The sequence below is a fragment of the Chamaea fasciata genome, unplaced genomic scaffold (assembly GCF_029207755.1).
Source record: "Chamaea fasciata isolate MVZ Bird 193981 ecotype frontalis unplaced genomic scaffold, bChaFas1.0.hap1 SCAF_5, whole genome shotgun sequence".
Taxonomy (NCBI): domain Eukaryota; kingdom Metazoa; phylum Chordata; class Aves; order Passeriformes; family Sylviidae; genus Chamaea; species Chamaea fasciata.
The window spans coordinates 73,830,704-73,845,534 of NW_027094090.1; positions in this window are offsets into that span (position 1 = coordinate 73,830,704).

Consider the following 14,831-nt stretch of genomic DNA (forward strand, 5'->3'; position numbering starts at 1 on the left):
TACCCACCAAGTGTAACCAGGTCCTTGAGCAAAAACAATCCCACGAATGGGTTCATCTTTGCCTGAGGTAGGGTTAATCTAAACAGTCTTTCCTAAAATACCTTTCATGTGTACCACAGGGACTTTATCTCCATCCACTGTGTGCAAGCGTTCAGACTGGGCAGGACCAGCTCGATCGACAGATCCTCGAGTGTTGACCATCCATGTGGCCTTTGCTAAGTTCATTTCCCAATTTTTGAAGGTTCCCCCACCAAGTGCTTTCAGGGCAGTCTTTAGTAGTCCATTGCACCGTTCAGCTTTCCGGCAGCTGGTGCATGATAAGGAATGTGATATATCTATTCAATGCCATGCTTTTTAGCCCAGGTATTGATAAGGCTGTTCTTGAAATGGGTCCCATTGTCTGACTCGATTCTCTCAGGGGTGCCATGTCTCCACAGGACTTGTTTTTCCAGGCCCAGGATGGTGTTCCGGGCAGTAGCGTGAGGCACAGGGTAGGTCCCTAACCATCCAGTGGTGGCTTCCACCATGGTTAGCACATAGCGCTTGCCCTGGTGGGTTTGGGGAAGGGTGATATAGTCAATCTGCCAGGCTTCCCCATACTAGTATTTGGACCACCGCCCACCATACCATAAGGGTTTCACCCGCTTGGCTTGCTTGATTGCAGCACACGTTTCACAGTCATGGATGACCTGAGAAACACTATCCATGGTTAAATCCACCCCTCGGTCTCGTGCTCACTTATAGGTGGCATCTCTGCCCTGATGACCTGAGGCACCATGGGCCCATCGGGCTAGGAACAACTCTCCCTTGTGTTGCCAACCTAAATCTATCTTTGACACCTCTATCTTTGCAGCCTGATCTACCTGCTCATTGTTTCAGTGCTCCTCATTAGCCCGACTCTTGGGGACATGGGCATCTACATGGCGGACTTTCACAGGCAGCTTCTCTACCCAAGTGGCAATGTCCTTCTATTCATCAGCAGCCCAGATTGGTTTTCCCCTACGCTGCCAGCTGGCCCTTTTCCACCTTTCCAGCCAGCCCCACAGAGCATTGGCTACCATCCACGAATCAGTGTAGAGGTAGAGCTTTGGCCACATTTCTCTTTCAGCAATGTCCAAGGCCAATTGAACAGCTTTGAGTTCAGCAAGTTGACTCAATCCCCCTTCTCCTTCAGTGGCTTGTGCAACCTGTCGTGTGGGGCTCCATACGGCTGCTTTCCACTTGCGGTTCATCCCTATGATGCGACAGGAACCGTCAGTGAAAAGAGCGTAGCGTGTTTCTTCTGCTGGCAGTTGGTTGTACGGAGGAGCTTCTTCAGCTCTTGTCACTTGTTCCTGCTCCTCTACTGTGAGACCAAAGCTTTCGCCTTCAAGCTAGTTGGTAATTACTTCCAAACTCCCAGGGCGATTTGAGTTTCCAGTGCGGGTGTGCTGTGTGATAAGGGCAATCCATTTGCTCCATGTGGCGTCAGTGGCATGGTGGGTAGAGGGAACCTTTCCTTTAAACATCCACCCCAGCACTGGTAGTCGGGGTGTCAGGAGGAGTTGTGCTTCTGTGGCAATTACCTCTGAGGTAGCTTAAACTCCTTCATAGGCAGCCAAGATTTCTTTCTCTGTGGGAGTGTAGTTGGCTTCGGACCTTCTGTAACTTCTGCTCCAGAACCCCAGTGGTTGGCCTCGGGTCTCCCCAGGCACCTTCTGCCAAAGGCTCCAGGACAAACCGTTGTTCCCAGCTGCGGAGTAAAGCACATTCTTCACATCTGGTCCCGTCCTGACTGGGTCAAGGGCTACTGTGTGAGCAATCTCTTGCTTGATCTGAACAAAGGCTTGTTGTTGTTCAGGGCCCCAGTGGAAATCGTTCTTCTTGCGGGTAACCAGGTAGAGAGGGCTCACAATATGGCTGTATTCTGGAATGTGCATTCTCCAAAAGCCTATGGCACCTAGGAAAGCTTGTGTTTCCTTCTTGTTGGTCGGTGGAGACACTGCTGGGATCTTGTTGATGACCTCAGTGGGAATCTGCTGCCGTTCGTCCTGCCACTTTACTCCCAGGAACTGGATCTCTCCAGCAGGTCCCTTGACTTTGCTCTTCTTGATGGCAAAACCAGCTTCCAGGAGAATCTGGATGATCTTTTTTCCTTTCTCAAACACTTCAGCTGCAGTCTTCCCCCACACAATGATGTCATCGATGTACTGTAGATGTTCCGGAGCCTCACCCTTCTCCAGTGCAGCCTGGATCCATCCATGGCAGATGGTAGGGCTGTGTTTCCACCCCTGGGGCAGCCGGTTCCAAGCGTACTGCACGCCCCTCCAGGTGAAAGCAAACTGAGGCCTGCATTCTGCAGCCAGAGGAATGGAGAAAAATGCATTGGCAATGTCAATAGTGGCATACCACCTCGCTGCCTTGGACTCCAGCTCGTACTGAAGTTCCAGCATGTCCGGCACAGCAGCGCTCAGCGGTGGAGTCACTTCATTCAATGCACGATAGTCCACAGTCAGTCTCCATTCTCCATCAGACTTGCGCACAGGCCAGATGGGGCTGTTGAAGGGTGAGTGGGTTTTGCTGACTACCCTTTGGCTCTCCAGCTCACGGATTATCCTGTGAATGGGGATCACGGCATCTCGATTTGTTCGATACTGCCGACGGTGCACCATTGAGGTGGCAACAGGTACTTGTTGTTCTTCTACCTTCAGGAGTCCCACTGCAGATGGATTCTCTGATAGTCCCGGCAAGGTGTTCAACTGCTTAATGTTCTCTGTCTCCACGGCAGCTATTCCAAAAGCCCATCTGCGTCCTTTAGGGTCTTTATAATATCCATTCCTGAGGAAGTCTATGCCCAGAATACACGGAGCCTCTGGGCTGGTCACAACTGGAAGTTTCTGCCACTCCTTCCCGGTCAGGCTCACCTCGGCTTCAACCAGAGTCAATTCCTGTGATCCCCCCTTCACCCTGGCAATGGAAATCGGTTCTGCCCCCACACGTCCCGATGGCATTAGAGTACACTGCCACCCAGTATCTACCAAAGCTTCATATTTTTGTGGCTCTGATGTGCCAGGCCATCGAAACCACACAGTCCAAAAAACCCGATTTTCCCGTGCCTCTTCCTGGCTAGAGGCAGGGCCCCTCTAGCACTGGTTATTATTCCCTTCTTGGACATACATGGTAGAGGTTCTTTCAAGGGAATCCGACACAGCATTCCCACCTCCGTAATACCTGGCAGCTTGCTCATGGGAGGCTGAGGCTACCTTCATTCTAGTGGAACTCCCTCTGTTAGTGTTTCTCTCCTTGAGCTCACATATTCGTGCTGCCAGGACAGAAGTGGGTTTCCCATGCCACACTCCCATGTCCTCCCCATGGTCCCACAGATAAAACCACAGGTCAGCTCGAGGGGTGCACCCTCTCTCTCTCACTGGGGGATGTTGGGCTCTGATTCTGGGGCCTGTGACTCGCACCGGTGCTATATGGGAACTGTTCCTTGTCATCTCCCTCATCTCTTTTTTGAGTTCCTTCACCACCGCAGAGACATGAGCCTGCATTGGGCCACTGATCATACTTTCATAATTTCTGAGCTTGTTGGCAACAGAAATCACTGTCTCTTGGTTATCCTCAGCATTAATTGTTGCGATGAATGTGGCGTATTGACATGGTCCATGAGTTGCCAGATTCCACAACATGTGCCCTGTGCATCTAACCTTGTCGGGGTCATTATCATGCTGTCTGGTCCTCCCAAAAAGTACTTCCAATACTGCCACTTCTCTCAACTGTTGGATTCCTTCCTCAAGGGTCTTCCATCGCATTCTATTGTTGTGCTCTTGCATTCTGTCTCTGTGGACAAATCTCTCTCTCACACTCATTAGAAGTCGTTCCCAAAGGGAAAGGGGCCTTTGCTCACTTACAAATACCTGATTTAAACCTGAGTCCTGGGTCAAGGGTCCCAAATTCCTTGCTTCAGCACTATCCAGTTGTACGCCTGTACCCATAAGGTCCCAGACTCAAAGTAGCCAGGCTGTATAAGCCTCATGTCCTTGTCGTACAATATCTTTTTGCAGATTACGTAGACTTTCATACGATAGGGACTCAGTGATGATCTCAACCTGTGGCTCTTTTGTGGATTGTGAGGGCCCTCCTTTCTTATCCTTAATACCAGGATCTGACGATTTCACTTTACACTTCCTTGTTTCCACAGGGGCAACTGCTGCTGGCTGTGGCTGCCCTTGTGGTTCAGCTGGAACCTGGACAGTTGTAACGTCTGTGGGTTCCACTGCTGCACCATCAGACTCTGCCTTCTCAGGGCAGGGGGAGGGTTTTTCATGAGCTGGGGAAATGTACTCCCTCAGCATCTGGCCCATCTCATGCATCTCTTTTACCATAACCTCAACCCAATCTGGGTGGGTCCTTTCTGAGGCAGGCTGTGGGGCAGAGTCAGGCTCTCGGGTATCATCCCTATTCTGTGGGGTAGGTATCAGGGTGGTTATCCAGGTCAATCTTCCCTTATCTCTGAATGCTATATAGAATATGCCTATTAGCAGCACCAGCCACTGTATGATATCATTAGCATTCAGAGAGGATTTAAACCCTTCAAAAACTGGTGGGTCAGACCCAAAGAGGTGGGTAAAGGGTTGGGAAAAAACCTCCCCCGGTGTCATTTCCTCACAGTAGGTACCATTGTTAAAGTAACTCCAAAAACACACAGTTAGTGTACCATAGCCCTGAATCCATGTGCCTGCCTTCCAGAGGAAATTAAAAATCCATGAGTTCTTCACCTTATTAAGCCATAAAATAAACTGGATGACAGTCACAGTAGCTTTAGTTATGGGGCCCATATTTAGATAAGGGCTTGCAAATGGCAGAAATACAGCCACAACCAGGTGCCACCCAAACCAGGGAAAACTGGACCACATGATGCTGTCCAACAAGGCTTCTATACACAAGAACTTAGGTCACCAAAGAACTGCTATTCCTTTTTCCTCTCAATGCCCTCTAGCCCCACATTGGGCGCCAAAATCTGTCTCGGTTTAGATAGACAGGTATCTGCCAGGGAGGGTTGGAGTCTCTCTTAAAATGTAAGCCCCTCCCCCCTTCTCCAAATTATCATAAATTTGCAATTAAAAGGCTGTCAGGCAAAGATTTTGGGAATAGGTATAGCAGTTCTTTACTTGGGATATAAAAATACAGATGTTGTAGTACAGAAGAATAAGCAAACAAATAAACAAACAAGAAATCCTAGGAAAACCCTGACAGAGTCAGAAATACAACCTGACACCCTGTTGGTCAGGGCGTTGGAAGCAGCCCAAAGTAAGCCCTCCTGGAGCGGCAGATGTGATTCTGTTGGAGTAAAGATGGTCCTGTTGAAAAAAAAAAAAAGAGGTCCAGTAATGGTGAGATGGGTCCGGTCTTCCTCCAGGGATCCGATGGAAAAACTGGATACCTAGTGGGACTGTGGCTCCTTTCTGTCTAGGTTAAGATGGTTTGGCTCCTCCTCCCTGTGTGGAGCAGCTTACAGTAGTGCACAGTAATGTGTAATGTCATTGATGAGCTCTTAATTGTCCATTAGCAGAAGACATTCCCATGGAAGTAGTGAAACAATGAAGAGAGATAAGTAGCACTCCACCATCTGATAAGTGACACTGACCCATTTGGGCAAAGATAAGCAATTCTGCTCCACCCAGATGGAATAGAATAATCTGCTCTTTACAAAACCCATGACATTCCAGTGCACGTGTGTGTACACCCAGGACTGCACACATGGGGTTAAATGCAGCCCTGGGGTTAAATGCAGCGAGGACAGGAGCACTGACTCTTTAGACACCATGCACATTCTTCATCTGAGCACCTAAAAACATTCTCGTTTAGAAACTACCATATTATCAGCCCACATTATCCTGAACTCCCTCTATATCAAGTCATCACTGGATAAACCCACTGATGTCAATGGAAATATTCTATTTGTTAAATTTCAGTTTATGGCTTTGACTTTGGTAGACAACCTTTTTCTTCTTGTATCTGGAAGAAAATTGGCTCCAAAATTCATGCTTCCCTTTTAAATGGGTCATTACATGCGGTTACTGATTTGCAGTTATTACAGTATTTGGTTTGTTTGGGGTTTTTTTTCTGTTGGATACATGTTTCCAGTAGCAAGTTGGGAAATATCCACTTTAAAAGTTCAGTTGTAGTCATAAGATTGACATTGTGGAAATTTCTGGGTCGGGGGGAAGCTTCAATTCTGAGTTGCACAGGGTGAATCAAGTATTTATTTCTGATTCACTGCTGGGCCTTGGCCAGAACAGGAGAGGTATCTGAGAATGGGAATCATTATTAAGGCTGTCAGCAAAAGTCAGGCTGAATAATTCTTATTGCAGAGTGACACAGGAAGCAGAAGGAAAACCTCTGGCATTTCAGACACTAGGATGTTTTAGGCTGCTAGAGATTGTCCTACATAATCCTGCTTGCAAGTTAAGAGACTGATTCACACAGGTAAGACTGAAGAAGAACAAATAGAGCCTTCTACAGCCATTTCCACAGGGATGTTTTCTAACTACAATTCCAGTTGGCAGCCTTAGACTGGCAGACTTTTAGCTGACACCATTTCAGGGAGATTTCTCAGCCTATAGCTGCTTGTGGCACTAATGAGGTTGGTCTTTGGAGAGGAAATCCAAATTACTGATAGTTCAGCTTAAGTTTGCAAAGGCAAATGGGAAGGCTCCCTCTTTTGCAAAAGGCAAAAAGAAATTAAAATGACAACTGTAAGTAACAATATTTTGATAAAGCTTAAAATATAAATCTGCTTTCTTCTTCCAGACACAAGGTGTTTGTAACTGATTGATAACTTGCATTGCAATAATTTTGTTCCATTTGAAGCAAGATCAATTTCAAGTTCGTATTCCTTTACCAATAATGTGACTCACTAATCAAGGAAGGGGACTGGAAGTCAGAGAATCTAGTTGGAAATGTTGCCAGATTCACTAATACACATATCTTGATTTATCAATTAGTACAATGAGAGATTTATGCAAGATATGTTGCCTTTCTGGAATGCTTCAAAGGGATAGGTAAGGCAGGGGCTATGAATGCTTACAAATATTTAAATACTTGTTTACTAGACACACAAAACATTTTTCCACAGACTAGTTTTCATTATTTCAGTGTGATATTAAAAATCCCTGCTCTGTAGATTAGTGACAGCTTTGTTTCAACTGAAACAAATTTTAAAAAAAGAGAAGAAAGAACATAAATAAAGAAAAAGAAAACAACAACAAAATAGAACCAGGTTCAGAATAATTCTGGTCCAGGACAACCCAGAATCAAGCCAAGGGTAAATTTTGTTTCAAACATGTACTCGCATCATAATCTCTGATTTGACCTGCGTTAGGATTTCAATGCACAAGTCTTATTACTTTAAATTCTGTTTAAAGCCAAGTGTGTTTTCAAAGCAGAGCTGCACTGGAGAAGTAATCAGCCATCTCCAGACCACAAACCAATTTTGTTAACATTATGCAGACACCATCACAAGACCCAGCAACTTGAATTCTTGCTACCCTGCCTGAAACTGCAGACAACCATGCATTTAACTGGTATTTGGAGTTTGAATTCTGTCATCAGCTGAGAATGTCACAGCCTGGCCATCACAGCTGTGGGCAGGCGGGTGGCACCTTCACTGATGCCTGTGCTCCTTCCCAGATTCCAGAGCTGGTCACTGGTGTACTTGAAATATCCTGATTACTCAACTGATTTTATCTCAGACTCTTGTATAATTAAAATATTTTATGAAATAAGTTTTTAAAAAAACAGCAATTTAACAGAAGTCAGATAAAAGTCATGTGTGTGGGGAGTCTAGATAGCAAAGGTCAAAATATTTTAAAAAGATCAGTATAACAATAACTTTTTTACAATGCTTTGAGTCTACACTTAATATTTTTTTTGTCGTTGTTACAATCTAATGAGCTTATACAAAGGTCAGTGAAGTCAGAGGGAGCCTTTCCATTTACATCCACAGGCTTTGGATTCAGCTTGACAAGTACTCCGGGACAATTTTAGGTGAAATTATCTGCATAAATGAAGGCTTAAGCATCTCTAATGAAGCAATATGGATTTCAAATTGCAAAGAGTCTTCAGACAAAGGATGAAGAAACCTGTTATATATCCCTGGAGGTGTAGCCACTTTTGTATTTTCTAAAAAAAAAGTTGGAAATATAATAATTAGATTGCTGAAGCAGCTTTATCATAAATAGAAAACTGCATTCACAGGTCTGAGGAGAAGGATGAACACTATACCTGTTCAGTGACAGGTACCAGCACTGATGGGCTTTGCTTAGCTCACATTCTCAAATGAAGATACATTTGTGCAAATATAATATCCAGTAGCCTCCAGTACGGTTGTGCTCCATTGTCAAAGGACAAAAAGGGTCCATAAATCTAAGAATGCTCTCAGTCACCTTTTAAAAATATTTTGGTGAGATCTGGTGGAGTTCTAACACCCACAGAATTCAGGAGATCAACAGCATCTACACTTTGCATTGCCACTTACAGTGACAAAATGAACTTCCAAATTAAAAAAAAAAAAAAAAAAAAGAAAGAAAAAAGAAGAGATAACTAGATAAAGAAATCATAGTTTCTATAAAATGATTTTAACAGGGTTTCCTCTGGCATTCACCCTTTCCCACAACTTAGCAGATCAGGTGACCAGAGGTTCTCATGCAGGAAGGTGCTACAGAGAGATTTACTTCCAAAGTTCTTTGTCAACAGGATCTGTCTCCTCAGTGCTAAATCAAACATACTAATGGGCGTTTTCCCCACAGCAAACTTTAGAAAAAACTTTAGAGTTTCAGGCTGAGTGGAGCTTTGTTGCACAGAGTGATCCTCGGTTGCATTTACATTAATGCACTGGAAGTGGATTAGGAGATCAAAGCAGCCACTGTCAAAACCCATCCATGTGCACTGTGTGCATCTCAGGAGCTTTCCCTCAGAGCAGCTCCAGAGTGGGCTCTGTACCACATCTCTGAGCCATTCTGCACATGCAGTTCAAAGGATAATTATGCTCGGAACCTTTGTTTTCTTGGACATGAGGCCTTCCTCAGTGGATCAGTCTGGGAAGCGCCATCCAGCCTTTGTCTCCCACAGGGATCACAGCAAACTGCTCAGCCCCTGACAGTGTCAGCCGTTTAAGGCCTCACAAACATACGCAGACCTCACTTCTGTTCCTGATTTTGGTCCTGTTCTATTTCTTTCCATCCCTAAAGAAAAAAAAACAAAACAAAACAAAACAAAATAAAACCAAAAACAAACCACCAACGAATAATAACAACACTAATGAAGAGTGTTCAAAAGCAGAATATTCAGTATGTGCACTGAGAATCCTACTACATCAGTATGACTAAAAACATATCTGAAATACTAATAGGGATTTTATTCTAATAAAACACTCTATTAATTTTTTTTAATTGTCTTTTAGGGCATACAAAATAGGTTTCATAGGTTACCTGCATATTTGGAAATACTTCTTCAACCACCAAGAATTAAATAAGGTATCAGTGCTGGGCAAAGTTCTCAGGTCTGGAGAAACTCAGGTCACAGATCTGAGGCATCACATAAAACTCATTTTCATGACAAAGGGAATTATTTATCCCACAAAAATACCTTCAAGATTTGATGGCAAAAATAATTAAGTCAGGTAGTGATTTAATAATCCCAGTTACCACTACTTCCTCGCTCTCCTGAAAATTCCAGAATTAAGACACTTCTAGGCCAATATGGGGAGGAGCTTCCTAACACATCCTCTTCCTCCTAAGGATTCCTGCCATCACACTGCTCAGCCGGAGCAGCAAATCATTATCTAGTCCTTACTCATTAGAATTCCCATCACATTTGTTTTGAAGAAATGCTGAAGGTACAGTGAAATGTGTTTACTCACATTTGGTGGAGACATTGTCTACGTTAAGGACTTTTTCTTCCTATCTACCTCAGAAATTTTATCCAGGGCTTACCAGCTAGTATTTGCAGTGAAAAATTATGTGGAAGGAACTGATCTTTCCAGCTGATGACCAGGGAGGTATATTTGTCAAAATATGTATGTCCAGCATGAGGGATGGAAGAGAAGATGGAGAGGGATATTCAGGCAGTATTTACTGGCTAAAAAAATCCGACATTTTCAGGCAGCACGGGCCCCCACTGCCCCACCAGTGCCATGCTCAGCTGAGACACAAGTTAACTTGAAAACAGATCTCAGTAAATCCTAGCAATTCACTGGAAGACACTCCAGGGAATTTGCAGACAATGTATGGCAACAGATCTTGTTTTCTTGCTAAAAGCAAGGCTTAACTATTCCTCCCCAGCATTTTGTCCCCTAAAGCGTAACCATGCATGGCTACAGACACTGATGCAGGCTAATCCAAAGCAGTTTGGAAAAAATGAGGGAATAAATAAAAGGATAAGTGATTTTTGACTGCTTTCTTTTAACATCTCTCTTGTAAATTCTTTTCATTGTCAGTGCTTTTAAACTTTTTAACCTGTGAAGGGGGTTTTATATAGGTGAACTCAAATTCAGCAGGAGAGCAGAAGGGAACACTCCACTGAGGAACTGGATATTACCAGATAGATTTCAATAAATCAGATCATCATCATTTTATAAAAGGTGCTCTTACCCTCAATACTTGGAATTTAGATATGTTTGCTTTGGTTATTGGAAACTGGCCTCTGACCAAATACATTTTAAAAGCACTTTCTTCTTTTTTTTTCCCTACATACCAGCAAGACCAGGAAGTATAACAAAGGACAGCTGCAGGTAACACAAAGGGCAGTCACCTGTTGGGGACAGCAGCATGGACACGACTCTGGTGCCCACTTTGTCTCAACAAAAATTGTATTTTAGCTGAACAAGACCGAAAATTGTCTGAAAGGTAGTAGAATTTCTCTCATGTGACACTACACCCTAATAAAACCAGTGTAAATTCAGACAGCTTCTCTGCAATCACTGATCATCTGGTGTGTTTTTGGGAACTTAAATCTATGTTATTATTCATATTCTCCCTGGGCAGCAAGAAATTACTGCAGGTACAGCAGAGCACAAGATTCCAACCACTGAAGGGACAGAAATGTTTCAGGGACATGGTTTCAAGCAACAAATCTACCCAACAGGAGTGCAATGCTGAATGTTGATAGCTCTGCACTATTTTCTATTAAGCAAGACTCTGTTTCCAATAAAAGCCAATTGTTACCATAGTTGTATAACACAGCTAGAGAATGCAGTTAGCCTCGCCTTTCTTAATTTACAAATTATTTGTTGTGCTCAGCCTTATTCCTAGCCAAGGACGATAACACACCTTAAGTCAACAAATAAAGGAAGTTACTCAGGGAATGTTATGTTTATACCTACTTAACAAGAAAAGGGAAAGCCAAGGCAGGGACACATAGCGACTCTGCAGCTACCATCAGATTTTCCAAGGAAGGCAGCATGCTCCATCCCTGTTCTTTGTCCCAAATTTTGCCCAGAATTCCACCCTCTGCCCTGATTTCCACACCAGAGGTTCAAGAAGAAGTGAGGATGAGGGAGTTGCACTCTGAAATACAGCGCAGGTGAGGAATAAGCACAGAGAGAAGGGGAGAGCACTGTGGGGTGTTCCAGACGATTGATGTGTTGTAAACAAAGTTTATAGAAATCCTAACTCTGGGTAGACACACAGGTGTTAAGAGCAGGAAAACAGGGAGATGTCTTTCATGACTCGTTTTCTGTCTGCATTGATGGCAAAGCTCTATTGCATTTTCAAAGATGCAAAGTGTCCTTATGGATATGAGGGAGTGTATTCAGGGAAAAATCCACAGGTAAAAGATGACTTATTTTTAAAATCCTAAAGATATCAGAATGTTGAGATTTAACTTCTTTTTTTATACTGGGAAATCTAATAAGAAAGCAATGAATTGAAGACAGGGACCATATCCTATTTAGCTGGTGAAAGAAGTGAAATATATATATTTTAATATTCCCTCTTTTTTATCCCAATACAAGGGCCACACCAACAATTCTATTCTTGAAAAATCTTTTTCATTCTCAACTCCTCAGCTTATAGTCAAATTCTAAAGCAAGACCAGGCAAGGATTTAAAGAAATCCAAACTATCTAATCTTTTTTTTTTTAGGATCAGAATCCCTAATTATTTTTCAGTTACAATGCAGGTAAAAGTGTTGGAAGGAGCAAAGGAAAGAAGGCAAGAAGAGGAAGATGCAAAATAAACATAAGGACATTCCCCCTACCATTTGGAAAACTGACTCTGCCCTGAGAAGTTTGGATACTGCTCATGAATGCCAGAAGATTGTTGGGATGAGGCTTCATCACAACACTTCCAGAAACAGCCTCTCAAAGTGTGCATCTGCTTACACACTGCAAAGCAGTGATGGGTCAAGATGCCACAGGAAATCACAGCATCCATCTGGACTGAGGTGTTCAAGCGAGAAGCCAAGAAAATTGCAGCTTCCAATTGCTCCACACCACGTTTTTGAGACTTAACCCAATGGTTTTTTCTCAAATTTGAATCCCCATTTGCTAAGAACTCAATCACTGTCCTTCATTCTTGTTAACAAGTAGCTGCCTCTCAGTGTTTTCTCTGTATTTGAGTGACTAATTTATTTTGAATATTCTCTCCAATCCAAGTATTTCCTGGAAAGGTGCATTCCTGCAAATTTCCTATGAGAGGTCCTCAAAGTCAGAAGCTCTCATGTCACAGCACCACCACAGAAGCTCCTCTACTGAATGTTTCAATGCCATTCTGTTTTGTCTTAACGGACTTATAATAAGCATGTTGAAATCATTCAAATTCCCACAAAACATGCAGTTCCCAAGCAGTCTTCCCTGGAGCGGTCATATAGAGTACAGCAACACCACTGTTGGCTGACATGCAGAGGTTCAGTTCATTACCTCCCTCATCAAAGCCTTCATTTCATCTGAAGGTAACAACATCCTTCACTTTTACATTCTGCTTAAAGATAAATTCTGGGCAGATACTGCTGGAAAACAAGATTTAGAAGCAGAAGGTTAAAGAGTAGAGTAAACAACAGCATCCTACACCCAGCCAACTAAACAGCAGCACAGGAACACTAAAACAACATTATGAGTTTATTATCATAGCAACTGCAAAAAGCAAATCCTGGCCTGGTCTAAACCAGAGGTTTAACATGGACATCCAGCAGAACTGAAGTAAAAATGATAAAGGTGATGGTTCAGGTAAGACAATGAACAAATCCATCTCTGTCCAGAATTTCTGTATTTACAACGTGTAAGATAAACTGTGTGGATAATAGAGCAAAGTGACCCAGGTAGTACCTTGCCCGTCAGTGTAAAATTTTTTCTCACATTCACTCCCCATCCCCAGAGCATAACAGCAACTTTTTCTCTGTAAGTTTAGAGTTTTCTTTGCAGCTTCAGAGATAAAGATTTCACATCCTTTTCAGAAAAGAGAACATTTTTCTTTCTATTCTTCTTTTAGGAAAAATGCAAGCATCCACACTCACATTGTAAATTGCATGTGAACTAAATAAAGAAACTGTTCAAATGGTTCTTGTTATGAAAGCCAAATATAACAACCCCTTTCATTATAAATTTGAAATGCTGAAAGCCTCTGTAGCTAGAGGAGCTAAAATGCATTGTAAACCATTGAGACAACAATAAGAGAGTCACAATATTATGTATAACATGCCACTTAGAAACAACTCTCCCTATCTTATATAAGTAATCTACCAGGAAGGTAAAAAATGGGAAATGGGAAAACGGGAAATAAAAAAAAAAAAAAAAGAAAGAAAATAAGGAAAAACAAACAAACAAAAAAGAAACACTAATAAACAACACACTATCAAGATGAGTGAATGGATTAGAAGCAGTAATCCTAAAGACTGGGAAAAGAAATTTGGGGGTTTTCCCCTCACAAACTCCTCTCCTGACATTTCACTTGTTCATCAGATAAACTGATTTGCAGCATTCCCTCATTCATCTGGAGTCTGCTGAATGGCCTATAGACAGAGTAACACTCCCAAAGAGCAGACATGAAAGGAGTAGTACTGAGCAATTTCCCAGATAAATGGCTTTTCATGACTTCCAGGTAACAGTGTCACAACTCAGGCACCTTTGCGTAATGGCCTTGAGCAATCTGAAGCGGCTGCAGCAAGGCAGGACCACAGAGATTGGATACCAGGAAAAACTTCTTCACAGAAAAGGTTATCAAACACTGGAACAGGCTGCCCAGGGGAGCAGTTGATTCACCATCTCTGGAGGTAATTAAAAGATGTGTAGATGTGGCATCTGGGGACGTGGTTAGTGGTGGGCTTGACAGTAAAAGCTGGACTCAATGACCTTAAAAGGTATTTTCAGCCTGAATGATGCCATGATTCTATGAAAATAGAAAGAGCAGATTGTAAAGAGAAAGACAAGATGAGAAATGCATTGCTCAGAGTTCCTCCAGAAGAATAACTGCAACATCATTTTTTGAGAGCAAAGGTAGCTAGCATCCCCAGGAATAAAGTGAGGGGATGAGTGTGAGGAAGAACGAAAGTTGATATGGCAGGATCACCTTCAGGAGAGCAAAGGTTGGTTGTAAAGATAACTAAATGTATCTTCATAATATGGGTTTTTATGTGCTATAAACCACTCAACATATACATATTTCTGCAGCATCATGAATTGTAGCTTTTAAGCTCATGTTTGATATTTTTTACAGCAAGGGAACAACAGAGGTCTGACTAGGACCAGAGTGATCTCTTTGTAGAGAACATTTCCTCACTGTCATGACAGTTTTGCCCTTTTCAGATTGCCAGTGAGAACTCATTCTTCTGCAGAGTGGCTGCTTAGCATCACAC